The sequence below is a fragment of the Pantherophis guttatus genome, chromosome 3 (assembly GCF_059756535.1).
Source record: "Pantherophis guttatus breed Tessera chromosome 3, ASM5975653v1, whole genome shotgun sequence".
NCBI classification, from domain to species: domain Eukaryota; kingdom Metazoa; phylum Chordata; class Lepidosauria; order Squamata; family Colubridae; genus Pantherophis; species Pantherophis guttatus.
In genome coordinates, this window is record NC_142065.1 from 45,833,137 (window position 1) to 45,846,029 (window position 12,893).

Here is a 12,893-nt window from a genome sequence, read left to right on the forward strand (position 1 = left end):
TCATTCTAACTGGAAATTCTAGAGTTATAATTTCAATAGATCCGTTAGAATATGTTTTTTAACCATGTCAGGATTTATAACTTTTTTATTTCAGCCTTTCATCAAAATGTTAAGATTAAAAAAAAAACTTAAACCATTTAGCACAATGTAATGCCTCACACAATGCCTCAGAGAAGGGTTATTATAATTGTACATAACGATGAAAATTCTTAGTGTCTGACAACAGCAATTAAGTAAAGATCAAGAAAGTCCACTAAAATGAAATTGAAAGCAGTGAAATATCTACTGTCTACAATATGACAAACGCTAAAAGCTAAGATGCTCCACCAACCACATCAAAACCCAGAGTAAAATATGAATTTTTTTTTGAAAGAAGCACAAGTTAGGCTTATAGAAAAACTCTTGAGGAGGAAAGGTTTAGTGCTATCAACAGCAATCTACTATCAGCTAGGTTGCTATAGCAGACAGTGGTGAGAACTTTATTTAAATTGTACTCTTGAAAGAACCTTCTTTCTCTATCCTTTCTTTGGATCACTACAGAATTGCCACTGGATTTGCCAACCTTATGGTATTAGTTCACTGTGAAGGTTGAATTAGCTGTTTAGGCTCTGCAGTAGTTTACTGTATCTGAAACAATAACATTAGACTTTTTTCCATGCAGTTTTGGGTACTGTGGGCAGTCTCTTTTTCTATTGGCTTTGCTCTTGCTTTGTTACCTCCTAATTCCTGGCTAAGAGGAAATAATTATGCCGTGGAAATAATACAGGCAATCATATTAACAAATCCAATCTCTAATCAATTTCATAATCTTTGTGAAAACAAAAAGCTGTCTTGAATTTTCACTGAACCCCGTCTTGCTGAATCTCAGCTCATGCAAGCTACAGAATTATATTTCCATACTCAACACCCACACAGAGGCAGCCTTCACCACAAACTACAGTCATGGTTAGAGCTACTGTGAAAAGCACCTTCTTGCAGAAATGTCATCGTGTTATCTTTCCTGCACCAAAGCTAGTAGAAAGAGAACAAACAGAGCCTTTGCACAGTGTTGCTTTCCTTCACCTGGTAACCACTGCTCATTTTGTTTTTGAAAACGATATAACGTGGAACATTTGGATAGTAATGGGATGAGATCTTAATTTTCTTGTATGTGTGTGAAGTGGGGACAAAGATCTTTTTTCTAACTCCAGCTCAGCAGCTCAGGTGTGAGATAACTGTTCCAATTCCATTTTTTTTAAAGTCTCCTCCTGCTCATTTGGAGGAAGGACAGATGGTCCCTAGTGTTCCTGGCCTGTTCTCAGTGTTCTAAAGCTGGCAGAAGCTTCATGCTGATTTTTGAGGAAAGAGAGAGGGAAGAGTTTGAGTGAAAATATATTGTTTTGAGGTATCCTCTGAGTGACCATAGTACGGCACCAGAAATACTGCTGAGTTTGTATTTCCAGGTTGTGAAATGAAAGTTTCAGGAAAGTTTCAATGCACAGCTCAAATAAGGGTACCCTAAGATAATTTGCTCTTTGATATGAAGGACAAGATGGCACCTTCAGTCAATCCACCTGTGAACCCTGAAGCTGATCTGGCTGAAGCCATCTTGAAGCTTCAGTGCTGCCACACTGGAGCGAGGGATAGGGAGTGGAGATTAGAGATAGCTGGGGTTGTGTAGTCAAAATAACATGCTTTCTCTTGGGAACCAAGGACGTACTCACACCTGGTTGAAGGAAGAAGTGATGTCACAGACCAGTGGACGCTGCCTTGATTGGCCCATATGACTGATTGTTTGGGATTGAGGGGAAAACTTTTAATTAGGTGAAAACCAAGGGCCCCCTCAGAGTTGGTTTTCACTAGATATGTGCCAATATGATATTTCCAGTAAAGCTATTCTTTGAGGAATCCACCTGCCTTGGAGATTTTGCTTGTGATGGATCTATTACTTGGAACCCTGACACCACCTTCTGAAACAGATTGGACTAACTTACTGAAGCACTTGCATCACAGAAGATTCAAGGAAGGCATGGCACAACAACCTCTATCTTCCAATGTAATCACTGTTGCCCTCTCTATCACCACTGAAATAGCAGAAACTCTGCCCCCACATGTAGACTTCCTGCAGATCCATCAGAAGCAAATGAGATATGCTCAAACAGATCATAATGGTTGCTCTTATTCAAACAGAGGTTGAATCTGTCTTAGAAAAAAATGGACCCAGTTGTTAGATACTGAACCCTTCTCAAATTCTGAAATGTAGGCGTTTCTGGCATTTCTCTTCACAAACTTTCTCTTTCTTTTATTGGTACAAGTAGGCCTCAACTTATGACCACAATTAAGCCCAAAGTGTCTGTTGTTTGGTGAGACAGTGGTTAAGTGAATTTTGTCCCATTTTATGACCTTTCTTGCCACAGTTGTTAAGTGAATCACTGCAGTTGTGAAGTTGACTTAGCTTGTAAGAAGGTCGCAAAAAGGATCACATGACCCAGGACTCTGCAACTGTCATAAATATGAGTCAGTTAGCTAAGCATCTGAATTTTGATCATGTGGGGATGTTGCACACAAAAGTGTGAAAAATGGTCATAACTCACTTTTTAGGTGCTGTTGTAACTTCAAACTGTCACTAAATGAACTGTTGTAAGTTGAGAGCTACCTGTGCAAGGAAGGAGAAGGGAGTGCGTGGCAATCTTAGTGCAGGGGAGACCGGTGTTCCCCTTAAACATTTTTCTCCCCTGAAGTTATTTTAATTTTCATTTTTTCCTGTACACATAAACAGGGAACGTGTGAATAACAAACACAGCCACTCCTCTCATATCTTGATAGATTGTAGCCTGGTGTAGATATATTACTGTGGCTACTGACAGATAGATAGTAACAGTTAAAATTTTCAAAGTGGCTCTTTTTGTGCAGGTATCACCATTTGTTCGTTTGTCTAATACCTTATTTTTTTGTTTAAGAATATTCTAAATTGTGTTTAGTTGATACATTTCATGGCTTTCACCATACAGAACCACATTCCTCTTTCTATTTTATTTAAAACATTAGATCAAAGTCTCCCCTTTGATCTTTTGTTCATCATTTCTTTACAGTGCTTTTTAATTAATGTCACTCTTATTGAAGCAAAGTGGGTGCTTCAAGATGTGCAGAAACGGGAATTTAAGTATAAAAAACAATCTATTTCCTTTGCTTCATACTCATTTTATAACTCCACACAATTTTTTCTTCCCGGGACACTGGAAAAGTAACTGTCACAATTTGGCCTCACAGGGCATGGCTACTTCCAGTCATGTTCTATAAATAATTGGCATTTGTGAAGTGAGGCAGGCGGCAGAGAGACGAGTAAACTGCATCACTTAAAGATTATTGTTCCATTCCTGAAAAAAATAAAGCATCTGTGATGATTATAAATATAAATTTTTATCATTTACAGAAACCCAGATAACAGTTTAACCATATTGGGGTTAATTGCCCTTATAATTCTGGGTTGCACTCTTTGATTTTGGTAGATAATGGCAGTCTTTGGACTAACAAGCTTTAGCATCATGAGATCTGTTACTTAGCATTTGCGATATAGGAAGACCAGACTTTATGCCATCGGTCCAGGATATCTGCGGAACTATCTTTCTCCAATGGGAGTGGACCATCCCACTTGTGCTGGTAGATCCCACCAACTAAGGAATTCTAGCTGGTAAGATCCAGAAGAAGGCCTTTTCTACCTCAGTTCCTGTCCTTTGGAACACCTTGCCATAGGAGGTCAGATCTGCCCACTCTTGTTTAGCCTTCATTAAAGACCTTAAAACCTCTTTATGCCAGTTGTCTTTGGAAGGAGAAGCTGTTGGCTGGAAGTGGTTGGTGCACTAACAGAGAAGGTACCCCAACTTTCCCCTCCAAACCCTTGTTTTTGGTTTGTTTAAATTTTTGTAATCTTAAAAATGTTTTTACATTTTTAATTGTTGAATGTTTGTGGGTTTTATAATGAGGTAAGCCACTCAGAATCACCTGAACCACAAGATGTACAGCAAATAAATTTGATTGATTGATTGATTGATTGATTGATTGATTGAGAAAGAAAGAAAGAAAGAAAGAAAGAAAGAAAGAAATAGATAGATAGATTCCATTGTCTTTTGAAGTACATTTAGAAATAGCTCTAGTTTTACCTTTCTAGGTCTATGGTTTTGGGTTGGTTTTTATTAGTTAAGGCAACAGTAGTAATGACAGAAACAATGACATCCTCTTGTCCCCAGATTCTAGTGTGAAATTGAAGTGGGAATGTTTAAAACTGAGACATTTCAGACACACTAGCAAGCACAGGTATAAGATCCCCTCTAACTCCAGAGTCACAAAGAACTTTGAGTGCTAAGATGCTCCATGTATTTCAACTTCATTGAGTCTAAACTTTGAAGCTGAAGAATAAGATATACACAATTGCAAAGATAATCCACTTCCATATCTCTTCTATAAGTTTCAAAATTTGGAGGAAGATTGGGATTCATCACATTTGGCTGATGGCAACAATTTGCTTTCCAATAGATAATGACCTGGAATCTAGAATTACATGGACACCATTGCAGCTATTGTATTCAATTTTTAAATCAGTTCAATCTTCCAGCTGCAAAATTAAAATTCAGATGTCAATCAAACCTCCAAATTTTATTTTCCATTTGTTCCCCAAAATGTGACGACTGATGAAGGCACTCAATATTGAGCCAGATTAACCTTCTTATGCTAGAACAGCGGTGTCAAACTTGTGGCATCACAGTGGCATCATGTGACATATTGGGACTTTCCCCCCCTTCGCTAAACCGGGCGGAGGCGGGACTAGCACGTGACGCAACCAGCCTGCGGGCCGCGAGTTTAACACCCCTGTGCTAGAAGTATTTATTTTGATTGTATTTAATATACATTATTATGAAACCATGTTACAAGAAATAGATCTGAACATTAAACCCTGACCCAAATTAGTTCTTAATAAGTGGTCCTTCAACAAAATATTTTAATACAGAGGAGTTTTTTTTCCTGTTTATGTTCAAATTAACTGACCAGCTATGTTACCTTCAAGGATATTTCATTCAATCCCATTCTTCTAAAATTTAGTCTTTTATAAGTAGTAACCATGCTCAGCTTTTCTTCTGGTTTCCAAGTGCCTTGGAACAGAGTCTGTAAGATTTGCACCAGTAACAAGAATTAGAGAAAGACTACCTTAAAAGGAATTTTGCTTGGAATTTTTTGAAAAATACTGCATCTGATTGGTGTAGTGATAGCTCTGCAAAACCTAATTGTTTGCAGGACTAAAATCAACATACTGTGCAACATCAAGAACAGACATTCTGTTTTTCATTTCCTTTTGCAAAAGAAAGGGTAGAGCATTGTAAGGAAATCTGAGGAAGCAGATTCACTGGGTATATGGATAGATTATCTATCACTTGGTTCTCTCCCTTTTTAACACATCTCTTTCTCTCTCTTCATATAGCTACTAAATAGATATTAAATAAAATGTGGATTCAAGAAAGTGTTAGTGGGTATCTAGCCTTATGAGACATGAAGGGAAGATTCCTTTTTTTGCTATAGATTTTTATGGTACCTTTGTGAATTAATGAGACACACAATTGAGATGTTCTATTGCTCATTGAAAGTACTGTATGTTAGGGATAGAGTTAAAGATATGAAGGCTGAGACAGAAATGGATTTGGGGGAAAACTTTATTTTCAATTCTTTTTTTTTTCCTCCAATAAAAGAGAAGGCCAAAATGAAAGCAATCTTCCCAAAGGGGAAGAAAGAAATCTCTCTCAATTTTTTCTTTGTTTGTTTCCTGGGTCTTTAAATATGTTGATAGAGATTCAGGAATCACCAAACCTGTAGTGTATGTAGCTGGGCCTCCCTGATAATTATAGATTTATTACGTTTATATCCTACCTTCTGTTCAGGAGCTGAAACTTGTTTATAGAATGTTTTCTTCTCCAGTGCTTTGCCAACAGTTCTGTGAAGTAGGCTGGGCTGAGAGAAAACATCTGACTCAAAGTCACTTAATGACTTTCTCTCACTGAGGGAGAATTTGAACCCCGGTGTCCCCCGGTGACAATCCAGTACTTTAACTACCACAACATCCTGGATCTCTAGCTACCAGAATTACAACTTGGAATATCTTACTGATTGAAACATTTTTAAATTAATGACTGACTGAGTCCACCTATACTGGTGAGTGGCCTTTTGTACTATTTGGAAGGACAATTTGGCCCAGAAAATGATCTGAACAATAAAGTCTTCCTGTTGCTAATATATTTTTATGTAGTCCCCTATTTGCATAGCCTTGACAAAGCTAAAGGCAATGACAAGGCTACAATAGTATCTTCAATGGGATCTTTCATTATCAAGAAAAATAAGCCAAGTATCATAGACAGGTTGTAAATTAACATCATTTTTTACTGCAAAACGGGCTATAGCAGAGAGTAAATATCCTTGATGAGCAGGAGCTGCACGAAACCTTGGCAATGAAGTTCAATGTAGGGGAATTATCTTTTTTAAAAAAAAAAAAATTAACAGCTATGAATTATTTATGATAGGATTATCACTGCAGTTTTATTTGTTTCCTACTTTAAAATGGTGGGAAATGGAGCTTTCAGTTTTCAGCAGACATCCTGAAAGGGATCTAAGGATCAGAGGCTTTTGAATTTCAGTTGCTAGATGCCTGGATAAGAAGTCTTCTCTTATAGAGGATGCATATTTTTGTCATTCTGAGGTGGGGTTTTTTTTTAAAGACAGTAATGGGTAACAAAGCCTTTGACCGCTCACTGGTAAAATAAAATAAAAGTAAGTAAGAATTGAAGATAGATCTATTCCTAAGCATCAACTTCTATTTTAAAGCTCTGCTTGGGACCTCTGGCAAATCTTTATATTCCTGGACCTTTCTTTTAAACTGCACGTAGTTACCTTGTTTTGTTATTTACAGCATATGAACTACTTCACTAACTACTATAACGGGACTCTGAATGAGCTGTGGGACCTCCAACTGCAATCCTTAAACCATTTGCATTAAAAGTAAATAAAATGCAGAAAATGAAGTAAACCAGATTCCAATATGAAAGGGGAAAAAAAGCACAAATAGCTGTTGTGTGTAAAATACTCATATGGGTTTGTAAAGCATAATGCTATAAATATAGAACAAATAGCTTTAACTGGATGTAACACAGGCAGTATAGTGGCCCCCAGAGTGAATATTCAATGCAGTTTGTGCAGGAAACAAACCACTACAAAACTGCCTGCTGATATATTATGCATTTCAGCCCGGTTCTGAATTTGTTCAGGATAGCAACTTTCTCTTGGGGCTCTGAAACTAATAGTGGCTAAGAAACACAAACAATTTACAAGTATTCAAGAATAACTGCAGGGATAATTCACGAGTTCATTGAAGCAGAAAGTGTATATAAGGCAAACAGGTCTTTAACAAAAAGATAGGTTAAATGTTTAAATGTATGCTAAAGAAAGCATCAAGTAATAGTAAATCTGTAGCAGATATAAGCAGCTTATAGCATAACAGATGTGAACTATCATCCCCAGCAGCCCAACAATCAGTATGGCTGGCGATATGAGATCATATTTGTAGTTCAGCAACATCTGAAGCATCAAAAGTTGCCTAGACAGTGGAATTAATTATCCTAGGCCTAGAATAACAAGCCTCTAACTTACTTATTTTCACTTCTGTAAGTAAGCTTAGGAAATGAATGAAAGATTGAAATGAGTTGGAAAAGAATCCATATTCTCTGGTAAAATATTTTCTTTCGCCCAATGATTATGTAAGCAAGGTTAAGATTGCATATGGAATACAAAGTCCCAAACAGAAACACAATAGCCTGTGAATTAGTCAAGAAAGTCAGAAGGATGATATGCCGGAACAACTGGAATTCTCTTTTTATGTAGACAGGGGCTATTTTGTCAGAACACCAACCCCAGAATAACAATTCTACAATAACAACTTCTCATATTAAAATACACGAATAAGCCTTTATTTATCAGCATACGTCCAAGGTCTAATGCTAATAATTCTGCTTTTCTTTTTATGTTGGACAGACTCAGGATCTTTCACGTATCCTGCTCACAGATACAAAGTACAACTGTTGCTGCTGCTACTTATCAATACATTATACAATTATGTAAAATGTTAAGTAGTTTTCTATTAATTCGGTTCAAAGAGAGATGAAATGTATTCATCGGATCCAATGCGCTCTAATCTAGAGTGAAAAGTGAGACAGGAGAAGAGTCAAACCATCATGAAATACTTGAGCAAATGGAACAAGCTTCTCTTCATTCAACTGAACACTTCCTGTTCAGCATTTGCTACCATGTGTAAGAGGGCTTCAACAAAAGAAGGGAGGGGTTTCTTTTTTGAAGTACACTTCTATACATGTCTAGATTTCAGCAATCACTACTGGTTTCAAGGAACTTACTTCCAAAAGGTATACACAAAGCTGCAGACTATGATTATTTCTGCATAGCAAAAACAGGGATAGCATAGTCTTAAAGGAACATTATGATCTAGTTAATACATTACACTATCTCACCATTTGTTTACGAAGTCCAGTTAACTGGATTCTTAAATAAGCTCATTGTGGCTTATAAACCATAAACCATGGTCTATAAACCATAATAGCTAGACTTAGTGAACACATACTAAAACAGAACCAAACAAACATATGATACCTTAGCAAGCAAATCTATTTGGATTTAAATTTTTGTTGAAATTAAGGGAAAGTTTAAGACCAAATTATAACAAATCCTCATCTCTGAATAGTAGAATTGGTTCTTTGACCCCTAAAGAAGGCAAAGAACATTTTATAACATCTTGGTTTTTGAAATGTTCAATGTCTTGAAATGCAAGATGTTTAGGAAAAAAAGGTTTGCTGTCTAACTTATAAATAATAAAAAAGCACTGCTGTTCAAGACATTACAAATACAACTAGAAAATCTGTAGCTATCATGTTTGATCTGCAAAGGATACAGTGAATATTTAACTCTTTGCTGCCATCTAGTTGGTGTTCTGATTTTTGTGCCTAGATGTATGGTAGTCCTATATACCTTCTGAATTAATTGTCTATTTGACTGTGTGTAACTGTATGTTTTAGTATCTTACAGGGCCCCTAAAATTGCCTTCTAAGTTTCACACCAAATATGGTTGCTGATATATTTCTCTGCTCCACTGTCTTCTCTATACCAAATATGGTTCCTGATATATTTCTCTTCAACTTTATTAGAGCCTACCATCCTCACAGTAGCTACTTCATCACCCTCAGTGCGACATGCCAGTTGTTCCAATTCACTTGACTGGTAGAAACCACAAATAAAAATCAATGCCCACAGTCTGGAGGATACTCTGCATTGCCTTTCAAAATTAATGCCACCATTGTCGTCATGTATGTGCAACAATCACTCTCTCTTTTGTTTCTGGGAGTAAGGAGCTGCTTTAAACATCCTTGGCTTCAGTTTTAGTCTGGCAGCTCAGGATTTTCTAATATGCAGGAGCTCATCCAATTTGGGGAGCCTGTCAAATCTGACGAAGACAACTGGGTCAAATAAATATTTTAAACACAGATTTTTCATTTACTCAGGAATAATAATAATTCCGGCTCTGTTGATGCAAATTGTTTACATGATCAAAACCTTATACTGAAACCCAACAGATTATCCCCTGCTAGGATATGACAGGTAGCAGGTAAAAAACGGGAAATAACATCTGAATTAATTACATTCCCAAAGATTTTCTCCTTTCCCCTTCCTTGCTAGCTTCCTCTATAGAAGGTCAAAGTACAGACCTGATAAAAGTGGGGGGTGGGGGAAGTGTTAAAGGAATCAGAGGCCAGGTAATATATCAGAGAGGGGGGGGAAAAGAGGGGTGGTGTCAAAGTGAAAATGAGATCTAGTGCTACACAAAGTTCATCTTCATAGTCTGAAGGCCCAAGGCTTCAGTGGCAGAGATGATTTGAATAAAGCAGAACATCCAAGGATAAACCCAGCAGAGCTGTCTTGTTCTGGTAAAAGGATGCAGTGATTAAACTTGAAAGTTTTTAATAAGTGGATTTCTTGCAGGATTCTGATGCACACAGAAAACAAGCTACCGGGGTAACGTTTCTAGTGTAATCTCCCTGACGCGCTAGCTTTCTGCACGCAGGGATCTTTTCCTCTCTTTCACAGAAAATCACGCCCAGGTCCTCTTACCTAGTTTTGGGGCGCAACAACAGAGGCGCGGGATTACCATTCATCCGAACGAGAGGGGTCCGTCCTAGGCTACGCGGATGTCGTCGAGCCGCAAGAGTTGTTGTTGTTGTTGTTTTTGTCGCCACGCTTTCTTAAACCCGCCCGACTGAGCGAACTTTCCTTGCAAGAAGCTCGCGAACCCACCCGCACGCGTGGCACCAAATCGCCCTCCAGAACGGCTGAGAAGCAAAGCAGAAGCCGGAGGGACGACGAGGGCCCTGGAGGAGACGGGAGTCCGTTCCCCTCTTCCTCTTCTCCCTCCCCCCCCCACAGCCACACTCACGCTGCGTTTCGCCTTACCTTCGCTCGGTTTACACCGAAACCCCGTGGAAATGAAAGCAAGCAGCCCCACGCAAGGAGCCACGGCGGTGCTCGCTTACGCGCTGCTGGGCGAGAGGGGCTCGCACTCGCCTCGCCGGCTTTTTGCCCCCACCGCCACCCCCTTTCTTCGGCGTTAAAAAGAAGAAGCGAAGTCCCGCGTTCACGCCTCCCGGCAGAAATTCATGACGCTCCCTAGCCGGGTCCCATCCGGCCAGAAAGAAGAACTGGAGGCTTCTGGTTTCCAAGAACAACCTGAGCCCTGGCGCTTCGGAAGGGAGGAGCGACCCTGCCGCCACCTCCCGCAGAGGGCCAGAGGGCTTCACGCGGCGCTGGTTCCTCCTCTCCGTCGTGGCCTGAGGTGGGAGGCAGGGAGGGAGGGCCTGCCTGGGGGCGTGGATGGCGCGGGATTTGTCCTCCGGTGTCAACGGTGCCATATTTTGCTGTTCGGAAGAAAAGTCAGGAATTCAACAGATGCAGCCGTCCAAGGCTGTAGCGCAGATGCCATGGAAAGCAATGCGATGGTGCCCACTGGCCTAAAACGAATTAGAGAAAAAGGGGGCGGCAGAGGGAGAGAGGTTAATTTAATCAGTGATCACTATGGAAAGCGATTAAAAAAAAAACAAAACCCAGATTCAACTAGGTACTCGTTCTTGAGTTTCATAATTATACAGGCTCTGATTTAGATCTATTGTTTTCACTTTATCGAATTATGCAACTTCAAGGAAGCTTCCCTTTTATCCTACCTCTCCATCTGACAGGTAATTTGAGGACAGAATCAGATTAACCGCCCAAGTGGTTTCCACGAACCTCAGAGCGTTAATGACTGACGGGCTGCAAAGATTATAAATCCTTTCCATTCCCCACCAGTTAATTAGAACTGAAGAAGCTTCTTGGTTGAGAAATGAAATGTCTTCAAGGAAAAGAAAAATTAGAATAGAATAGAATATAATTTTTTTTTATTGGCCAAGTGTGATTGGACACACAAGGAATTTGTCTTGGTGCATATGCTCTCCATGTACATAAAAGAAAAGATACGTTCATCAAGAATCGTAAGGTACACCACTTAATGATAATCGTAGGGTACAAATGAGAAAGCCCAGTTGCCTTTTTTAAAAAGCACCTTTGGGTAACCATGATCTGGATGACTGAGAACCTCCGTAGACATTTACCTGTCCACACTTACAGTAAAAAAAGATCTGGACCCTCTGCTACCAATCTATATCTACCTTGCCTAATTTGGATACAGAATCTTCAATAATCAGAATGTGAGTGATCACAGCCCATGTGGATTATTTGAATCACAAAAACTGTTTTTGTTGCTATTCCCTTTCCAGTTAATTTATCTAACTTTGCTTGCAAGGTGCCTACCTACATTCAGTTGAGGACTTATTGATTGATTGATTGATTGATTACATTTATATGACCATCCATTTTAAGCAACTCTGGACAGCTTACAACATCTTTGCATCTATTAGAAGGGGGTATGAAACTCAAAACATCACCGGGCTACATGAGGACCTGTTCATTACTCTGAAAGCTGCAACACTGAAGTCTTTTCAAAGATTGGTACAAAAATCCCTCATGAATCAAAATGATTCTCATTGATAAGAATGGGAACGTACAGTCTGATGGATGGATTCAGTTGTGACCAGGTATTGTAGAATGCTGTTTGTTGGCATGGGTATCCTGAACTAAGAATAGAGGGAAGGATGCTGAAATAGAATTGGTCCAATTGATTTATGTATGTGGAATTGATGTGTGTGTATGTATGTATGTATGTATGTAGCAGAGGTGTGTTTCAGCAGGTTCTGACCAGTTCTGGAGAACCGGTAGCGGAAATTTTGAGTAGTTTGGAGAACTGGTTGTAAAAATTCTGACTGGCCCCACCCGCATCTATTCTCTGCCTTCCAAGTCCCAGATGATCAGGAGGAAATGGGGATTTTGCAGTAACCTTCCCCTGGAGTGGGGAGGGAATGGAGATTTTACAGTATCTTTCTCCTGGAGCAGGGTGGGAATGGAGATTTTACAGTAACCTTCCCCTGCCACGCCCACCAAGCCATGCCACACCCACCAAGCCACACCCACAGTAAAAAATTTTGAAACCCACCACTGGTATGTATGTATGTATGTATGTATGTATGTATGTATGTATGTATGTATGTATATGGAATTAGCTGGTAGTTGGGGTACTTTATCCTTTGCCTCAAATAGCAAGATATTGAAACTTACTAGTAGATATTTAACTCTACTGGTTGAAAAACCAGTAGAGTTAAAATCAAAGATGTTTGGCTGATACCTTTCAGCCATTCACTACTCTCAAAAAGTGGAATATTTTCTTTCTGTAC

At 39.1% G+C, this 12,893-nt stretch overlaps 1 protein-coding gene across 2 annotated transcripts in view; it reads right to left on the reverse strand.

Annotated features, from left to right (window-relative positions):
* Positions 1-11,104, reverse strand: part of CDK18 (cyclin dependent kinase 18) — an 80,701-nt gene extending 69,597 nt beyond the window's left edge. The window contains exon 1 of one of the 2 annotated variants that reach the window (XM_034414421.3): positions 10,528-11,104. The gene's annotated coding sequence lies outside the window, so the exon portion shown is untranslated. Of the gene's footprint in view, positions 1-10,188; positions 10,483-10,527 lie in introns of those variants that run through there. The other variant, XM_034414422.3, reaches the window with a different exon arrangement.
* Between the last annotated feature and the right edge of the window lie 1,789 nt (positions 11,105-12,893).